The sequence below is a fragment of the Alosa pseudoharengus genome, unplaced genomic scaffold, assembly GCF_046254945.1.
Source record: "Alosa pseudoharengus isolate Yale_2024_CS ecotype anadromous, Long Island Sound unplaced genomic scaffold, YU_APseudo_1.1 YU_APseudo_1.1_scf_9, whole genome shotgun sequence".
In the NCBI taxonomy this organism is placed as follows: domain Eukaryota; kingdom Metazoa; phylum Chordata; class Actinopteri; order Clupeiformes; family Clupeidae; genus Alosa; species Alosa pseudoharengus.
Genome location: NW_027468881.1, coordinates 5,142,081 through 5,157,852, shown reverse-complemented (window position 1 = coordinate 5,157,852; position 15,772 = coordinate 5,142,081).

Here is a 15,772-nt window from a genome sequence, read left to right as displayed (position 1 = left end):
GGGTCATTCCGTGTCAAATCACCCAGTGGCTGGCAGGTGACCCTCTCCCAAAAAATCTGAAAAAAATCACAGGTGTTTGAAGACCAAACCTATGCATAAATCTTAAATAGTATATCTGTATCACTAATGGTTCCAAAACTACAGCCCTTTCAAGTTTCAAGTCATTTTAAGCATCGTGGTGAACAATCCTTTTTGTTCAACTTCCAACATTATTGGCTCTTTTGGTATTTCACACACATTAGTGAAACTATGTGAATAGAAGTACATTTTCCTGTTGAATTAAAAAATCCAATCAAATCAGGTGTATCTTGTGTAATTCCCCCTCTGCAAAGCTCTGAAAATGGCTATAAATTCATAATGTAAAAAACATCACCACCTTTGAGGGCTTCTCATTCAAAAAGTATGTGATACAAATTCATCAGATTTTTTTCCCACTCATGTATGGATTATAAGGTCATGTCCATGCATTAACTTTGGTTGTTAACATTATCATATTGTCAGAGCATTTTTATTAAATTGGGCTTGATTTTCAAAAAGCCCGTTTTCATCTTCTCATTTCACCACGTGGACAGTTAACAGGATTTTTTTTTAATTTTACCATATATCATTCTGTATGTGAGGATCATCTGCCCAAAATGTGGGCTTGTTGCTGAGTTTCTTCATTGAGATAAGATTTTTTACAAATATTGTCTATAAATCCACTGAATTTGTACTTTATCTGCAGTACCACTTTGCACCACACGTGGTGCTCTTTTAATACAATGGAAGTCAATGGAAGAGTAAGAGAGTCACTTGTTTGCTGCACATATCCAATCTAAACACACAGTTTATGGTTCATAGTTAAATTGCTCCAAATAATTATTGCAACATGAACAACATACTACTCATACATACATTTTATTTAGAGAAAATAAACTGATCAAGTAAATTATACACTCATAAGACTGACTGGTCATCATACATGCAGCAAGAGGATTTAGCATAATTACCATCTTTGTAACGGGTTTTCTACACCAGCTTCAACCTATCAGTGCCTATGTGAGTACTTTAATAATTACTAGCCAGCTGGTTAGGCAAAGTGTATATCCATCGTCATATGCATGGGATGCAGTCCTCTGTGATACACAGACAAAGAGCATTAAGATGGAGATCAGTGCTTTGTCTCCATGTGATCTGGGAGTTGGAAAATGAATGTCATAAAGGAACATATTCAGGAAACAATGGTTTTCTAAAATTCAGTTCATCAAGGTATTTCACTTGATGAAGATGACCATGTGTGTTTCCATCACAAGTATTCATAACAAGGTTTGAGGACTCGTGGATCCAAGAGGCATTCGTAAAAAGATGATAGACTTTAGTATTGATTTTTCTGCATCTGACAATGCACTGAATTTTAGAAACCCCTTTTTTACTTGAATATGTTCCTTTATTACATTCATTCTCCAACTTCTTTCCTAGATCACATGGAGACAAAGCACTGATCTCCATCTTGATGCTCTTTGTCTGTGTATCACAGAGGACTGCATCCCATGCATATGACGATGGATATAGACTTTGCCTAACCAGCTGGCTAGTAATTATTAAAGTGCTCAGGTTAGGCAAAGTGTATATCCATCGTCATATGCATGGGATGCAGTCCTCTGTGATACACAGACAAAGAGCATTAAGATGGAGATCAGTGCTTTGTCTCCATGTGATCTAGGAAAGAAGTTGGAGAATGAATGTAATAAAGGAACATATTCAAGTAAAAAAGGGGTTTCTAAAATTCAGTGCATTGTCAGATGCAGAAAAATCAATACTAAAGTCTATCATCTTTTTACGAATGCCTCTTGGATCCACGAGTGCTCAAACCTTGTTATGAATACTTGTGATGGAAACACACATGGTCATCTTCATCAAGTGAAATACCTTGATGAACTGAATTTTAGAAAACCATTGTTTCCTGAATATGTTCCTTTATGACATTCATTTTCCAACTCCCAGATCACATGGAGACAAAGCACTGATCTCCATCTTAATGCTCTTTGTCTGCACTCTAAACCCAGATTTAGTTGTAATAAATATGTTAGGTGGTCACTACTAATGTTTGTGTGTTTTGTGAAAACTCTATGTCATAACTAAAAGAAATGAGTTGATTTTACTATTTAAGTGAAATATACAGTGCACTGATCATGTTAAGCAGAGACAATGATAAATGTTATGTTTTTGCAAGGCAGAGGAGGGGTCTAAAAAAATTCTGCCCATCAACCGTTCCTCCTGCTTCTCAGTCCAGATGAATGACTCCATGCCTCGTGCTGCTGTGACAAATAGGCTACTACATCAAATGGTGGGTGAACTTTCTGATGAACTTGTTGAAAAATTAAAATTCTGATGAAATAACCGAAAATTATGTTCAGTTTGACCAATAGTTAGCTAAATGTTTGTTTACGTGATTAACTTACATTAACCTGAGAAAAGTAAGGTAACATTAGCTCCGTTGTTAGCATGCTAGTAGTCTTTCGGACAGTTAGCTCATGGTAGCTACCTTCCAATGGGTGTGTATGCCAGATTATAACAATATCACATATGTTTTCGTGTAAATATACTTGTCTTGGTGCTACTAAGTTTAATTCAGACTTTATCATTGAAATAGGTGTTTCTGTCTGTAGACAGTTTTAGCTAACCATAGCAGCACATGTTGGTTAGCTTTTGGCTAATGTTAGCCGATGTCCATTCACTTATTTGTTGCATTCATAGGTGATATAACAAACTTTTATTTCAACTGTGTAAATGAACATGGACTAAAAAATTATTTTCTTATGTTCTTTTTTATAGGTTCTTCGTCTTTTTTATAGGTTCTTCATCTGCAGTGGATGTGGAATATTTATGAGTTTAAATGTTGTTTGTTCATGTTTTATCAATAATAAAAGGCATTCCTATACATTGTGATGAATTTATTTTCAATTTTTAATAAAACAATTAAATTAATACAGTACCCAAATCTTAAAATAAAAAAAACAATAGGCCTATCTACAGAACTTAGTTAATATTTTAATGAATTTGTTAACATGCATTTTAACCTAGTCATTTTATACAACTGCAACTTCTGAAACAATAAGTTAAGTGAACTAAAGATTTTTAGTAAAGACTACTAATGTAAGCTTAAATTGTCTACAGCATCAACATAAGGTTGTTAGTTGACACAACTAAACATGTTTAGTTTTATGTTTTGTAAAAACTAGATTGGTTTAAGGCAATCGGTTTCCACGCAATTTTCTAGTAATGACAACTAGTTCGGGTTTAGAGTGTGTGTATCACAGAGGACTGCATCCCATGCATATGACGATGGATATACACTTTGCCTAACCAGCTGGCTAGTAATTATTAAAGTACTCACATAGGCACTGATAGGTTGAAGCTGGTGTAGAAAACCCGTTACAAAGATGGTAATTATGCTAAATCCTCTTGCTGCATGTATGATGACCAGTCAGTCTTATGAGTGTATAATTTACTTGATCAGTTTATTTTCTCTAAATAAAATGTATGTATGAGTAGTATGTTGTTCATGTTGCAATAATTATTTGGAGCAATTTAACTATGAACCATAAACTGTGTGTTTAGATTGGATATGTGCAGCAAACAAGTGACTCTCTTACTCTTCCATTGACTTCCATTGTATTAAAAGAGCACCACGTGTGGTGCAAAGTGGTACTGCAGATAAAGTACAAATTCAGTGGATTTATAGACAATATTTGTAAAAAATCTTATCTCAATGAAGAAACTCAGCAACAAGCCCACGTTTTGGGCAGATGATCCTCACATTCAGAATGATATATGGGAAAATTAAAAAAAATCATGTTAACTGTCCACATGGTGAAATGAGAAGATGAAAACAGGCTTTTTGAAAATCAAGCCCAATTTTAAAGAAATGCTCTGAAAATATGATAATGATAACATCCAAAGTTAATGCATGGACAGGACCTTATAATACATACATGAGTAGGAAAAAAATCTGATGAATTTGTGTCACATACTTATTGAATGAGAAGCCCTCAAAGATGATGATGTCTTTTCACATTATGAATTTATAGCCATTTTCAGAGCTTTGCAGAGGGGAAAGTACACAAGATACGTCTGATCCGATTGGATTTTTTAATTCAACAGGAAAATGTACTTCTATTCACATAGTTTCACTAATGTGTGTGAAATACCAAAAGAGCCAATAAGGTTGGAAGTTGAACAAAAAGGATTGTTCACCACAATGCTTAAAATGACTTGAAGTTTCAAAGGGCTGTAGTTTTGCAACGATTAGTTATACAGATATACTATTTTAGATCTATGCATGTATTTGGTCTACAAACACCTGTGATTTTTTTCAGATTTTTACGGAGAGGGTCACCTGCCAAATTGTGCTGAAATTGGGTGATTTCACACGGAATGACCCTTTATTTGTTGAAATTGGGATGCAATGTGAGCCTTGAATTGGATGCCATGCAGGAATTTGCTAGGATCTCAAAACCGGAATATGAACATGCTTTGCCATAGAGAAACACATGATAGCATTGGATTATAAACATGCTTTGCCACAAGAACAGACAAAAACGTGGGGTAAGTCCAGCTATATGAAGTTATTATTTTGCTGTCACTTCGTCTGTTTTATAACCCAGAAGGATGTACTTGGTATCAAATGATAGCTCTGAGTCTCCTCTTTCATCTGACATGCGTGGCATATCTATGCGATCACGGGTCCACGAGTAATTCAAACGAGAGTAATGAGTGTGCAGCTTGGTTTGTGTACATGACGTTATTATTTTGCAGTCACTTCGTCTGGTTTTATAAGCCAGAAGGATCGATAAACATGGTACCAATGGATAGCCCTGTGCCCCCTCTTTCATCTGATATGCTTGCCATATCGATGCGATCACGGGTTCGCGAGTAATTCAAACTAGAGTAATGTGTGTGCAGGTGAATGCAGAGAAGTATAGACTGTAAATATGATGCAATTTGATTTAATTTCATGATTTTTTTTAATTTTCATACTTGATCGTACAGACAAGTGTGTAGTCTCGTTGGAAAGCCCCACTTCTGCTCTGTCGTGCAATAAAGGTTTCATCTCGCTGCGATGAACCGTTCCGGAGCAATGTAACAGAGAAGAAAGTGTGTGTTTTTTGACGCACTTTGCGTCAATCGGGTTCTAAGGGTTAAGGCCCCCCACTAGAATTGAAGTAATGGCTTATTTGACAACATTACTCTAACCCGTAAAACCCCGTAAAACCCATGAAAAAAATGTGTTACGGGGCGGAATATCTTGGAATTTTCGTTTATGTTTTGAACGATTAATTCTAGAATAGTGTATTAATAATAGATCAGTGGTTCTCAAACTTTTTCTTTCATTCCCCACTTTGATCAGGGGCATTCTCGAGCCCCACCTGTCCCTCATCGCTCTAACGGCTCCCACACACAGCTGCGTTCCGTCAACGCATGCCAGTGGGTGTTCCCGACGGTAGCTATGCAAATGACTTGAAGTAAAACCGTAATGTGATTGGTTGGTGCCGTCCGTAGATTGGCTTGATTGGCCGGTGCCGTCTGTCGGTGCAGCAACAGCTGATCTCCTCAACGCGAGCGGCGGGAGAAACGCGACGCGACGGACCCACAGTTCAGTTCGGCAACGGATCACGTGAGCCCATGTAAAGTGAATGGGATGCGTCTCCAGCAACGCGAAGCACGCAGCTGTGTGTGGGAGCCGTTACGGTACCGATCCACTTGCACGACCCGACATACGCATGGTGTCGCGCTGCCTCCCCTCGTTCAGTCGTGTGTGGGCGTTTCGTTTAAAATGTCAGTTACCAGCTCATACTCAGTTCGTTTTAACGTATCTTAAGTGTTTTTCCACAAATGGACCACAATTTTAGGCATGTACTTAACAGTATACAACACATTAATAGCCTAAACAAACTATGCAAGCCATTTCGAAATCTTGTTTTATTTAAACTACTCAAAGCAATCTCAAATCCTCACCAGAAACACCAACAGTCAATATATTCATCCAAATCTTAGTTTCGTTTGTTTTATGGACTACTAGGTGGTCGTGGAAGAGATCGTTAAAACATTATTTGTCTTGTAAGCGGAACCAAAGTTTCACAGGCACCGTTGTGGTAGAACAAAGGACCTACAAACTCATCCTTTCATTGGAGAGTCGCCTCGCGTTCAACGGATTCATTTGCATAAAGCTGGGCATCGGCCAGCTTTTTGACGGTGGTGTCTAAAAGGGATACAGCTAAGGGTTAGGCAAAGATTGTTAAGGCGGAGTAAGATACTTCGTCGTAGTTCATGTCTATGGGCGCGAAATGGGGATCGCATCCTGTCTGCATAAAGAGGCGTGTCGATGACGTATTGATGAGCGTACGTTGCAACCCGCCAACAGCAGCGGCATAAATAACCGGCGCACACCTGATATAAAGTCGATTTTCTCCAGACTGGAATCCTCAAAAATGCTAAAAATGTACCTGAAATGTTCACAAGGGTTTGAGGATCATGAAAACGTGCCCGAAATTCACATTCCTAACTCTATAGAACTAAGACCTTAGCATATGTGGTAAAATTCTGAGCTATGCCCATAGACTTCAATGGAGCAGTAGCTGCCTCTGCTCTGCATAAAGGGGGATTTTGACCGCCCCCTCGTGCGATCCGGGTTCCCGGAAGTGGCTCCTGATGAAGTATCTTGCTCCGCCTTAACAATCTTTGGGTTAGGGTTAGGATTAGGGTTAGGTTACTTCCTGTCCTGATACTGTTTATTTCTATGGAGATTTCACTGGAGATTTCACTATCTGTTACGTGACTTCCGTTGTTAGCTGTATCCCATCTAGCCACAACCCTTTTTGACGCGCGACATTATTTCAAATGCAGCGCTGCCTTCCCGGAATGCTTTGCGGGCGCGTTAAAGTCGCTTGACGTCACCCATAGGACTAGAGTGGAATGCGACACGACAAAAAGAAGTGTCGTGCAAGTGGATCGGTACCGTTACGGCCGTTCGCGTTCAGCTGTTGCTGCACCGACAGACGGCACCGGCCAATCAAGCCAATCTACGGACGGCACCAACCAATCACATTACGGTTTTACTTCAAGTCATTTGCATAGCTACCGTCGGGAACACCCACTGGCATGCATTGACGGAACGCAGCTGTGTGTGGGAGCCATAAGGTAGGTCAAGCTTACAATTGTCAAATTTATTGAAATAATGACAAGTTCTAAATATATCCTCTTCAACAGAGTTAAAATCAGCTGGTGCTGCAGATATAATAATAAATAAATACATAACACACATAATTCTGTTTTCCAGCAACATATTAGGAAGCATATAGGCCATTTTACAGCATTGTACAATATATTCAATGAAATACCAACATGCTGCATTAAATGGATCCATATAATCCAGTCATACTGAGCACTGCTGGTTGGGAAATATTTTTGAAATAAACTTTGCAGGGATGTGGTAGGCCTACTGTTTAATACATGGGATAACAAGAGTGCCTCCCAATCAGACGTTTCAGCGATTTCGCTCAGAAATCTCAAAGGCATAATACTGTCGCGATCGAGGCGCCTGTCCCATACTCAAGTTCTTTAGGTGAATGCAAATGCACCAAATGCAAGTAATCTTATTTGCTAGGTGAGGTAGGTGCTTGTCTTTGCCTTGTAACTGGACATTTAACTCAAATGTATCGCTAAGATATATCAAATATCGCTAAGATAGGCCAGCGTCAAGAAATGTTCATTAGTGAACGTGCTTGCAGAATCAAACATGCGCTCTTCCTCCAAGAAGAGGCAACTCGGAGCTCAAACACGCGCGACGACACTTTACCTTGGGAAAGCCACCTTGCCTCGCTGTGAAACAGTACAGCCTTTTGGTCAGCTACCATCTCTTCGCAAAGTGCGGAGAATAGACGCGCTTTTGATGAAATTCACCACTCTCACAACAACGTTCAAAATCTCATGTAGGTCGGGACTAACTAAGCTGCCTTGACACGAGCGCTTCCCTGTGAATAACACAGTGCGTCCATTGCGCATCGAGTGCTACCTGGGCCCAGGCTACAGATAAAAAAATAAAATAAAAAACTCTGTTTTTCACGTCAGTTCGCGCCCCACCTGGCATGTCTCCCCACAGTTTGAGAAACGCTGGTTTAGACCATGGACCCTAATTAGGCTACTGCAGTCAAAGGTTCAGACATGCTCATCGCCTTTTTCTTGTCTCATCAAACAATTAAATAGTTTAAATTTGTTACGCTACGATGCAATAGCTCACTTAAAATCAATGTATTAAAACTGAAATTGTATAGGCTATTCATATAATAGCCTAGCGTTGTTATTGTAAAATGTTTAATATCAATATTGTTTAAAGTGTTTTTGTACTCTAGGCCTACCCTACCTGTGAATGTTTTGTGTAGGCCCTAATATATGAAATGTAGGCCTATGTAAATTACTGTTGCAACACTGGAATTTCCCTCTGGGTATTTTAAAGTAATTATAGCTATCTATCTATCTATCTATCTACATTTACATTTATTTATTTAGCAAACACTGTTGTCCAAAGTGACATGTAGGCTATGCATATTACAAGGGATTACTCAAGGCTACTCAAGGCCTGTGCTGCTGAACTGGGGGAGCCACTGAAGCACATTTTGAGCCTACGCCTTGGACAAGTTCCAACACTGTGGAAGACATCATGTCTCACCCCTGTCCCTAAGAAGCCACACCCTAGTGAGCTTAATGACTACAGACCTGTCGCTCTTACATCGCATGTGATGAAGACAATGGAGCGGCTGGTCTTAGGTATGCTCAGACCCCAGGTACGCCATGCACTAGACCCGTTACAGTTTGCATACCAGGAGAAAGTGGGTGTGGACGATGCCATCACTTATCTTCTACACAGGACACATTCCCACCTGGACAAGGGGAAAAGTGCTGTAAGAATCATGTTCTTTGATTTCTCAAGTGCTTTTAACACCATCCAGCCCCTCAGATTGGGAGACAAGGTCTTGCAGGTGGGTGTGGACGCTCACCTGGTAACATTGGATTACAGATTACCTGACCGAGCAACCACAGTTCGTCAGACTGAAGAACTGTCTCTCTGACACTGTGATCAGCAGCACCGGAGCGCCACAGGGAACTGTGCTCTCTCCAGTCCTGTTCACCCTGTACACATCTGACTTCTGCTACAACACCGAGTCATGCCACATGCAGAAGTTTTCTGATGATACTGCAATTGTGGGGTGTATCAGGAACGGGCAGGAGGAGGAGTACAGGAGCCTGGTGGAGGACTTTGTGCAATGGTGCAAACTCAATCATCTTCAACTCAACACTTCAAAGACCAAGGAGATGGTGGTGGATTTCCGCAGGTCTCTGCTACCAGTCCACATTGATGGGGTCAATGTGGAGGTGGTTAGCACCTACAAGTATCTGGGTCTCCACCTGGACAATAAACTGGACTGGTCAGCCAACACTGATGCACTCTACAAGAAAGGGCAGAGCAGGCTGTACTTCCTGAGGAGGCTGTGGTCCTTCAATGTGTGCAGCAAGCTCCTCAGGATGTTTTACCAGTCTGTGGTTGCCAGCGTCCTCTTCTATGCAGTAGTATGTTGGGGAGGAAGCACAAGGAAGAAGGATGCGGGGCGAATTGACAGGCTGGTAAGGAAAGCTGGCTCTGTAGTGGGAGCTGAACTGGAGTGCATCACTTCACTATCTGACAAAAGGACCCTGAACAAGCTGATCAACATCTTGGACAATGAGTGTCACCCACTCCACAGCACTATTGTTAAGCAGAAGAGCCTGATCAGCTGGAGACTTCGCTCACTGCCTTGCACAACAGACAGACTGAGTAAGTAATTTGTCCCCAGGGCCATTGAACTGTTCAATGCTTCACTTAAGGGAAGAGGAGAGATAGACTTCTCTGCATAGTCTGTCTGCCTCTTCACCCCCTCCATGTTTGGATACTGTCTGTCCACTAGCCACTTTTACCACTGTCTTTCTGCCTCACTGTTTGCGTGCTATATTAGGACATTAGCACATATGCATAACCCCTCCCTCCATGCCACAGCCGAACTGTGGCCACACTTATACCTTTTCTTAAAATAGTTAAATATATAGATATATAGACTTTACTTTACTTTATTTCTGCATTGTTGCACTGTTGGACTTACTCATTTGCACTATCACCATGACCACTATCACCATTGCACTATCACCATGACACTCATTCACACAGAGCACCTTACCTTACCTTATATGCACAGAGAATCACAGGCTCAGTCCCTGCCTCAGTCATTGCAAGTGCCTCTGATTGATTAATCACCACTATGTGGATACTGTTTTTAGAATTGATTTAGTGTTAGTTAGTATTATTTGTATTTTAGTATATTTATCATATTCTTTATCTTCTACTGTCCTTATTGCTTACTTGTGTTTTTATATTATATAACTTAATTACTCTGTCTGCTGTTAAAGAATGTGTTTGTGTTGTCTGTATGCTGCTGAGACCTTGAATTTCCCCTGGGGATCAATAAAGTATCTATCTATCTATCTATCTATCTATCTATTGTCCCTGGAGCAATTTGGGGTTAAGAGCCTTGCTCAAGAGCACAACTTTTAGGCTATGCAGGCATGCTAGCCCAACTCCTTTACCACTACACACTGCCCCAGATCTATTACAGTTTTAAGAAGGCCAGACGGTTTCAAAAAATGTGTTTTAGCAATTGTGAAAAACAGTATACCGGAAAAGACAGACACTTCTACTCTGGAAATCCAGAGTTCTCGCGAGAGCACAATTTGAATGTGCTCAGCGAGTTACTCTGGCAATGACTAAAGATGCTTGTTACCTCTGCCCATGAAACCGAGCTGCACCAATCGTCGAAGTCTGGAATCAGTCAGTAAACATTGGTCGTAGTGTAATTAAATTGCGTCGAAGTCCAGAATCAGTCAGTAAACATTGGTCGTAGTGTGATCTTTTCAAATGCATGCCTGCGCCGCCCCTCGAGTTGGGCCATTTTCATTACTTAAGGCCATTTTCATAGCCTTAATCTTTCTAGATTTCCGGGTCTGGATTTCCAGGCTAAGACATTTTCAGTACTGTAAATGAGAAGTACAGTACATTGCAGTCTACAGCCTACAATGTACTCTGAATGCCTCACTGATATTTTTATGTACCATTGAAATACTCTTTCAAATCAACAGCAACACACTGATGTGTTTTACAGTTTTTAATTTGTTAATATAAAACACTGCAGTCTTTCAAATCAACAGCAACACACTAATGTGTTAATATAAAACACTGCAGTCTTTCAAATCAACAGCAACACACTAATGTGTTAATATAAAACACTGCAGTCTTTCAAATCAACAGCAACACACTCATTTCTCTGTCGTTATCGGGAGACTCGGCCCTGGACTTAAAAACTGTCATCTGAGTACAACAATACTTCTTTGCCTTTTTACAGAAATAAAGAAAAATAGAATCACGTATCAATACAATACTGTAAGTGAATGTACTCTAAACAAATAAATAATGTAGCAATAAAACTAAAGTAAAAAAAAAAACAATTACTGGAGAAATTGCTATTGAAAAAAAGAAACTTCTGCTTTCTATTCAGATCTGGCCACAAGTTATCGTCGACATCGCAGGTGATGACTTCTCGGGGTAGGCAACAGGGAAAATATCACCTTGTGTGCCATATATGCACCCTTACACTTACCCCACCTCAATGTCTCTGCATGCCCCTTCCATTGCTTTCAAAAGAGGCATGCAGGTATGTGGTTGGTGGTCATATACTTTTCATTGGCCCACTGAAAATAATTCTTTGATAGGATTTAGAAATGGGTAGTAAAGGGGCAAATACAGAACTGTACACGGGTACTCAATGTAAAAGTATACACTTGAACAGGTATACAATTATTTACCTGAAGTCTAGTTGCAGTGCTAAGTGTCAGACTGATTGGTGTTCAGTTTTGTCTGTATTGTTTTCAGGTGGGTTCAGGTGTGTGGGTTTTACCAATTGCAGATGTGCTTGCATTGTGAATAGAAGTGTTTTCTCAATGATAATGTAACAGGACAAGGTCCACGCCCCTTGCTTAACCCATTAGTGCCATTGCGAGTGGCTCTTTGCATTCGGAGGTGAGCCAATTAGCGTAGGGAAGTGGCTACTTAAATTGTAACTTTTAATTTGAAGGCTGACGTCACAGCTGCATACTGTTGGTTGTCCACCTGACTCCTGCCTTCACCGCGGGATCCCTTGTGCTCTTTTGGCCTCCTGCTCACTGTGCATGCATCCAGTGACATTCCTGGTAGGTTATCGTGGCATTGCGTGAGTAGTAACGTTTCATAAATGTTATAGGCTAGTATAGCTAACACAAACTTTGGGGGTTTTAGGATTTGCTGTCGGCTGCTGAACATGGGCCTCATAGCCGACCTCAGCTGATTTGGTATGTAATTTTAACCGTCTTCAAAATAATATGTAGCTTGCGTGGGTTTTTAATTGTATCTTTTTCGTGTAACAGAGCTTGCGGTAACACAAGGAGCGGCAACATCAAGGCATCTTGGTTCAAGTTCCGAACGCTGCTGTTTTGTTCTGTTTTGTTTTGTTTTGTTTTGTCCGCGCCCAAGTTGTGTTAGTCAATTTTAAACATTCCACACGGGAGAACTGTACAACGGACGCTCTCGTCCAGTTTTATTCTGTCTGAAAGTGGCCTTGAACGCCCTGCGTCTTAAGTGTCCATAGAAGCTGTGGTTGCTAAAATGAATGAAAGTTTGTGTTTTTATTGTAAGTTGTCTCCAGAGTGTGAGTACATACGATGTATGGTGTGCATTAGAATTAGTGGCTCATTCGTTGATCTCTCCCTCTCTTGCTGGACAGGAGCTGCAGGCCAATTGGGTGGCGGGCTATCTCGGTGGTGGTGTCCCTTCACTTTTCCTGCTGTGGTGAATCTTGAGTATCTGGTATTGACATGTTCACGTGTGGTGTGTCTTTAGACTCTACTCTGATAGACTCTCCAGCCCTGGGTAAGCTTCAGCCCTGTTCCTGGCTCTTCCTACCCTCCATCAGCTGTTAGTCCACTAATCTTTTGCAACACAGTCTGCTGTGTGTGTGTGTGTGTGTGTGTGTATTTGTGCATGTGTGATTGTGTATATTGTACATGTGTGTCCAGGCCTTGTAGGCCATTTGTGTCAGTGCCTTAGTGACTAAGGTTCTGACTGTTTGGAGAGAACCCACTCCCTGTATGTTTTAATATTTGTTAATAAAGACAGTGTATTTTTGGAACCACGCCTCTGGTTTCTGTGACCACGAACCTGTGTTGCCTGGTTGGGCTTCATGTACCCAGTTACAGTACAATTGATTGAATATTCTGAGGGGCAGGGCCTCAGATGGCGTAGTCGACATTTCAATTAGAGAGCTAACCTACCACTTGCCACAATAACATATTCACTTTTGAACAAAGTGTCTAATGTAAGAGATTTTGTGTGTTTTGCAATAAGTGTGTTGCAGAATTGCAAACAAAGTGCAAAGCAGAACATGTGTATATGCTATGCTATGGTTACACAGTGTTTAAAGTATGCTAGATGTTTAGGTATTGAGGCTTTGGTCTAAGCATTTGTTTTTAGTGTGTGTAAGCAATGGGCAAAACCTGTACCGTATGACATTTGTGCTTTATTTGTGTTTACTTCTTGTCACTTGTGGTTACCATTATGCATAACAATGCAAAATGTCTTTTATTGCATGAGAATGTGTTTAGTTTTGCAAAAAGAGTCTGAGATCTGAAAATTGTGTTTTATATGTGAAAATTGTTTCACCAAATAAAAGCTTGTTAACCAGCTTGTTTGACCACCCTATGATGGTTAACCTACTAGACCAACAACACAAAAAAGGTGATCTATTCAGTAGAAGGCAACTGAGAATTTGGTTCTCTGGAATTCCCAGAGTTTAGTGTTTGTGCAAAAATTGTGAAAAACTGTAATTCAGTGCGAATCAGCCTGCTTCTTGCTCATTGAAGGAATTTCAATTATCTGCTCTTCTCATTTCAGTTTAAAAGTTAAGTTAGCACAATGCATTTAATAAACATATCAATAGCCAGGCTACTACGTTGCATGTTATTTTAACAATTGATGGGCATAACATATGACATATAACATCTCAATATTTTAACAAATATAAATGAATCATGTTTACAGTTAAGGTGTCGTTTAGTGTAATGTTGTTGTTGCATATATTGTACAAATAAAAAACAGAATCTACAGACTGACCAAACAATTATGTTGAGATTGCAAATCTTGTTTCATGAACTGAACAATAAAGCTTACTGTTACACCCCACCGTTAGGTAGTCCTTTAGGGGTGAACAAAAACCGTTTAAAATGTAATTTCCCATTGCCAACCAACTAAGCTGCTGACTAAGTTAGCAACTTTGGTTGTTGGAATGCAATTTCCCATTGCCAACCAACTAAGCTGCTGACTAAGTTAGCAACTTTGGTTGTTGGAATGCAATTTCCCATTGCCAACCAACGCAGAGGTAGAGAGGAGGGGAAATAACAGGGACAAACAGCACTTGGAACACATGCAGCTGTAACAATACAGAGACACACACTTACAAAAATAAATAATTTGTGATGACTGAACTATCTCCAATAGGGATGATCTTTACAGCAGCAGGAGTTCCCTGGTATGAGCCTTTGTAAACTGCTCCATATGAGCCTCTTCCAATGCCATTATCATTGTTCACGGTTATTGTAGATGCATCCACAAAATGAATTTTAAGGAGGTCTAGAAGTAGGAGAATATGCTAAAAGTTGTAGGTAAATTGAACCTTTTATTAAAACAATAAATTGCATGTTAATAGGGCACATGAATACCATCATCATGATATCCAATATTTTGTAAAGTTTCAGATCAATCAGTTAAGGCATTGTCAATTTCTGGCACATTTCCTGCTTTCTCAGGTGGTGGCACCATGCCAGGCAGGCCCATTTGGTGCATGGATATCATCATAATCATAATATCTATTAACCTGAGAAGTTTCAGACCATTCATTCAATGCACTGTGACTTTATGACACATTTCCTGTTTATGTGGCGAGATATTAAAAGCATAAAAAAATAATTATTTCGCTCTTTCAACATATTACAACATATCAAAAATCCCTTCACAATTTAACATCAGCAACATCTTGGCATCATGTTTGCCAAATTTGACATGAATCTGACAAACCGTCTAGGAGGACGTTAAAATTGACCATGTGTCCAAACGCACAAAATCCCAATTACCTCACTTCCTGTTGGGAATGGCTAATGCAATGTACATACAAAAGTTGTTCATCTTTGGGAGACCCACACACCTACCAAATTAGGTGTGCTGAAACGATATGCCGACCACAAAGCTCAATGACATAAGGGGGCACTATGCAGTCTGTGGGACACACCCGGGGCCCAAGCCTCTGTAACTGAGTAGTAGGCACTACGACTGATGTGTGTACCAAATTTCTTGCGTTTTCAACCATGGGAACCACCTCAAAGAAGGCAAAATCATGTCCTAAAAATAGTGAATAAGTAGAAGAAGAAATCAATAGGGCTTCGCAGGCCCTAATTAAACTATGTTTAAGGCTATACATACTGTACATACTATAGCTGTCGTGTTACTGTATTATTTACGTTGATGCCACACACCATCAAGCAGGTGTATATTCCATAACCTGCGCAATATAATATTACATGTGTATATATATATTATTTATATAGAATGTCTATTTATACTCTCTGT